Source organism: Ambystoma mexicanum, chromosome 5p (assembly GCF_040938575.1).
Source record: "Ambystoma mexicanum isolate Mex_15411 chromosome 5p, UKY_AmexF1_1, whole genome shotgun sequence".
NCBI classification, from domain to species: domain Eukaryota; kingdom Metazoa; phylum Chordata; class Amphibia; order Caudata; family Ambystomatidae; genus Ambystoma; species Ambystoma mexicanum.
The window spans coordinates 906,658,575-906,664,574 of record NC_090930.1 but is presented as its reverse complement, the minus strand read 5'-3'; positions in this window follow the sequence as shown (position 1 = coordinate 906,664,574).

The following is a 6,000-nucleotide window of genomic DNA, read 5'->3' as shown; positions in this document are numbered from 1 at the left end:
ATAAAGTGTGAGAGGAACTGCACCATCTTAAACCCAAATTAGTCACATTGTCGGAGCACCTAGTAAATAGGGAATCCCTAGAAAGTCTCTCAGGGAGTGAACAAGATAAGGCTGAGGTTTGTACCTCCTCACCACAAGAGTAGGTTGGATGAGACAGTATGGATTACCAATCTCTCCCTGAATCCCGGGTAAAATAGGGAAACTTGGTTTATGTTAGTGGGAGCCCATGAGAAGCCAAGGGATGAGTCAGGGATGTCCCTTACATGAAGCTCTTGATGTCAAAAAAATGAAAACCCTTGAACTAGTTTCCCTGTGTCTGTGGAATTATTCAAACCATTCGTGACACTATAGAATTTCTAAAAGGATGAAGGAAACTGTGTGAGGGGGAGAAGATTACAGAGGTGTATCAGTACACCATATGCTTAGAGATGCTGGGAAAAACTTCAGAGAATGAATGCATCTGTGTAGGCCCTGAACAGTGATGTTAAACTGCAAAGAGAAGCAGAGAGTGAGGGCCAAGTTGGTTCAATAGCTCACAAAAAGTTGATGAAAAATAGCAGTTTGACACAATGTGAAAGATGGAAGATGTCCACAACTGATTGGAGAATATGGCGGCGCCACAAAGGGCAGCTAATTACAAGGTGGTGAGAAAACACAGAAATCAAACACCCATACAGACTTCAACAATTACAGTCCATTAGATCAAACAGGAGTAACATAACAAAGTGAAAGAGTAGAGACCAGAAAAGACAACAAACTACCGTGTTGAAAAGGATGCCCACAATGATCGGAGAACAGCATGAGGTGAAATGTGCACACCAGAGAGTCTAACATGGATGGAAGAGAGAGGTTCAGCCAATCCATGAAACAGAAGAAAGTGAGGTGAGGGGTCAGAATAGTCAAAAACATGGCAAGGAGGAGCTGTGAGTAGAATACGTGCTGTGTAGGAACAGACAGATACACACTTCAACCTGCAATTTACTGTTTCATATAAAGAGACTTGAAGCAATGATCTGCTGAAGAAATCCATAACATAAATTGCTGTGAGCAAAAGATGGAATACTTAATGGTGCAACATAAATTTCCCAGTTATGTATAATGATACTTGAAAACAATGATCTGCCATTGAAATCCTGGACTCCCCAAATAATTATGAGTGATAGAAAGCTTAAGGCACATTGCAGTCGGAATACTAAGGGTTAGAAAAAAAAAAAAGAAACTTGAAGCAGTTATCTACTGGTGAAACCCCTACAAGTCCAAGAATCATCTCCCATACCTCTCACATCCTTTGACGTGGATCCCTCTGCCATAAAAACAGCCATTCATCAAGCTAAATCTGCCACTGAAAACCTTCTATTGTCCTTCAGGCTATCCTGGATCACCCACCCATCCTCACTGTATTCCTTTCCATCTATCCGATAATGGCCTCGCTCTTTATTTTTTGTCCAAGAACACCAACACTTTGATAAATCCTACCTATCCTTCTTTCCATATGCCACTTCCTTCTTTGCTCATTGTCAACACCGGGCATGTTCCAGCAACATAACCTGCTGTACATGGACAAACACTTATCTGTCCCTTATCATCGTGTGATCCAATTACGTCGTTTGTGTCTTAAGCAACAACATATCTTGACACTTTCAGCTTCCCTTACCTCTCTTCACTCTTCAACCTCTTCCTAGAATCTGGCATCTTCCTCACTTGTTTTAAGGTAGCCACAATGCTACAAATGTTATCTTAAAATTGCCCTATGCCAATGCGTAAACCTTGCTATCCTTGCTATCCATAAACCCTTATCGCCCAACCTCCATTATTTCAAAGTCCCCAAACGCTTTGGCACCAGATTCTCACAAACATGCAAATCAAATGAGGTGAGCAGTGGCACGAACGTGTGACTGCATCATTGTGCAACTCATTGTCAGTGGCAAATTCACAAACAATGACTACAAAATGTGCATTGTGCAATGAAGCACAAGTTTGCACTCAGAAAATGCTCAAACCAAGGTGAAATGATGGTGCATCCATGCAATGGGTAAATATGTGGTGCATTCGGTAAGATGCGTGTATAACAAGTGCAAACGACGTTCAGTGACTGACATTGAACAAACAGCAAGCGCATCTAGTAAAATGCACAAAAATGCATGCGCAAATGATGTTCAGTCTCTGAAGTTGTACAATAAATAAAACCACCTGGTAAAATGCACCAAAACAGGTGCACATGTTATTCAGCCTCTGACGTTGCACCCTTAACGCGCACATATGTGAGATGAGCCAAGTACAGGCACAAATGTCAATATAAAATGGAGAAAACCAGGAAGTGGCCACACACATCTTGGAGAACATTTTTGTATCCGGGACCATCCAAAGGAGAAAAATGGGGTCAATGCAGAGGAGAAGGCAAGTTGTGCCCAAACTTCACTGATGAAGATTTTGAAGTTATCTGAAGTTCAATGAAGAGTTTGAAGAAACCATCTTCTGCAAATGTAAACACATTCCAGTCTGGCAGTGATAAATGCTCTCTGGACCCAGCACGCTACACATATCAAGGCCCTGGGTGTCACTGTGTGAACCATTACGGAGAATTCGAAGTGCCGTGATGACATTATGCACTGGATAAAATCAAAGCTGGCGGACATGCACACCCATGCCAGGGCCAACGGTGGAGGGCCATCTACAGGGCTCACCCTAAAGCCATTTGAGGAGACATTGAGTAGCATGCCAAAGCCTTTCACAGTGGAAAGAATTTATGGGATGGACATGTATGTAGGGACTGCAGGTGAGACATACAGAGATGATACATACCTTTATCTGTGGTGCATGTACATGTCATGTGAGTTGCCATTGGATAGACGTACCCACTGTTATGTAGAGAATATCACATCATCACATGCCAAAACCTGTTGCTAGTAAAATTATGTTTCAAAATGCATGTGACATGTAGACCCCCCCCCACACACCTTGATCTATGGCTGGAATATCCTTTGAAAGCTGCATGGGTCATTGTGAAAAAAATCGCACTGTGTGTAGGTGCTCAAAGCACTGTGCGCATATGAACAACAAGAAGTGGGAAGATGGTCAAAACATCCATTGAGGCATGCTTAATGCATTAGCAACCATGACTAATGAAATGACAAGTGTAGGTTGCTCACATGTGACATTTCACATATGTCATCTTTTCATTTCCAAAAAAGCTGTCAATTCACAGGTTGCCATTTGTAGGGCAATCCATGTGAAAGCGAAGGATGCAAAGCAAACCTTTACATTTAACAACAAACTATGTGAGCTGCAGCCTTCACAGAGCATCTGAAAACTGATATGTGGAAGGAAATGTGCTATGTTAGCAGCCCACCTGACTGGGAATCAGCTTTACATAAAGAAACATACTGAGATATTAAAGATATAAATGTTGATAGGAGTTTGGTTGCAACGATGTTATAATGATGCTCTGTTTAAGTTGACAACTGCAATGGAGAAAGAAACGAAAGGCGGCATTTCTGAATCAAACAGCAGCTTTCAGCCTACAAGGTAACATTTCAAACATCCCCCAACAAGCTCATCTATACATGTTTATGACTCTGCCTGAACCTTTGGTATTGGAAACAAACTTCCATAGCAGAATAAATGGAACTCATTAACAACCCCACTTGTCATTGAGCCTACTCAAATACCTTACAATATACAGAATTTATTCTGACAACGGTCTCCTCTCAAATAATATGGCTTTTGCATCAGTGCACTCTTCCAGGGTGAGGGAAATCCATACCGTAAAATACTCAGAGTCTGACTTAAGTGATAGAAAGAGGCTTCAATAGCTCAAGAAGATGGGACAGGGTCACAAATGTCCCGGCCAGATCTTTACTTCAAAGGAGATTGCAACATGGAAACCGGCATGATCTGCAGTCATAAATTGCCCAGATCTCAGAGGCAAAGAAAATAACATCATATGACACCAGATGTTCTGTTTTCGTGTTTTTAGGTAGGGAGTGGGATACAATTAGATGTAAGAAAAAATCACTATGTGAAATTTATATATGGAATACTATTTTTGCTTGTAACATTTGGAAGAAAGGTCCTAGAGACTTAATTAAAAACAAATGTTCAGGCTGAAAAGCTTTATCAGCTGATGGTAACATTATATTTTATAGATGTTTATTTCATTGTGTGAATTAAGCGAATGTGGATAGTTCCACGCAGAAATGTTGCACCTCACTGATTCACATATTCTAGTTTTTGGGCCAGTAATCCCATTATTCTGAGCTTGGAATGTAATTTTTGTGTAAAATTATCAGCGCGCAAAAGACAAAATGTAAAACACATACATCACATTCAGTTGCACAAACAAAGCGGACAGGACAGTGAAAGAACAACTCACATTTTCTGATAAAGACTATCAAAGGGAACAGTGGCTTTGGACAAGGAAGCCTGCCAATCCACACAACAAATAATACCAGCACCTAGTAATGGATCGGCACTGGATTACAGGCTTCTGCAACACATGCAGATTCATGCACTTGTTTAACTATTGGGAGATTGTATCATCAGATTTTGAGGTTCTATGTTTCCAGGAAACATGGATGATGTCGACACCTGTTCTTGATGACTTTGCCCCCTATCTTAATCCGGCATACAGGGGAGCTAAAGGGAGACCCTCATTGGGCCTTCTCACCCTGGTGAAAAATAGCATGGTATACAAATTCACCTCATCTTGGAACCCGAACCCCTTTATCCAAGGAATTCTACTAAAGAAAAACCGGGATAAGGACCTAGAAATAAAATGGCTCTAAATCTTTGATTTATACTTGAACCGGAGGCTATACAATCTAATCTCTTCATAGATTCCATCATGGATATACTCAATGAATACTCTATAAAACAGAAAATGCTGTTATTAATCATATGCAGTGATTTAAGCATTGCATGCCTGGACAAAAGGAGCAACATCGCCACAAACGTCAATATTCTCGTTAATCTTGTTAATCAAATAAGAAACGTACAGATGCTAAAAGGCCAAACCATGGGAGACTTTGTCAGGAAAATTACCTGGACCAATGGGCCCAGTCAAAGACCTTAGACTACATTTTTGTTTCAGACAACATGCTAAAATATGTAAAGTCTCTGGAAGTTGGCCATGAAAAATAGTGATCGCTTCCTCCTTAAAAGGATGTCCAGCATTGGAGCTCTGGAAAAATCTGCAATGTACAGAACCCACCTCGAAATCTCGGAAGGGGGGAACAGACTGTGTTTACGGCCAAGAGACATTTGTACTCTACTGTCCAAATATAAACTGCAGGAACCTAACCAAGGAGGAGTGAATTATGTTCCTTTATTGCTTCTTTTTGGGACTACAGGCAACAAGGAAGGTAAAACTACTTTTACCCCCAAGCATGTCTGTGATGAACGTATTGCTATTACAAAAAAACAGCTACAATCAGATTTACAAGAAATCCATCGCTCAAATGCTCAGAAAGAGAACGCAGAAATACAAGAATTGGCTGCTTTAGTAGAGAGCCCAAATCTCACAGGCAGATTCTGAACAAATGCTGGGAGCAATGGAAACAAAAAACCCAAGAGAAATCTGACAGCTGCACAATGGGAAAACATCCTCCCAATCTGCTGAACATGGTGAGAGAGGATAACTGGACAAAATTCCTATGTAAACTATTTGGATCTGATGGAGAAAGCAAAAATCTCCCTGTAATAAAACTTAAGGGGCCATGGAAAATCAAGTTTGATTCCCATGACTTGGTAGCCCTGATCAAGTGTGCTAAATCAGCGACAGCCTAGGTCTGGACGGCATAATATACAACATGATCAAGACCACTCCGGAACTCTGTATTCCCTTCATCTCCGAAGTATTTCAACAGGTGATGTGAATGGGAGCAGTAACCGACTTCTGAAGGACAGCAATTATAGTCTCGAGATTCAAGAGAGGCAATGGGGTGGATCCTTACAACTACCGCCCTATTGCCCTCTTGGATGCCCTGAGCCAGCTATTTGCAG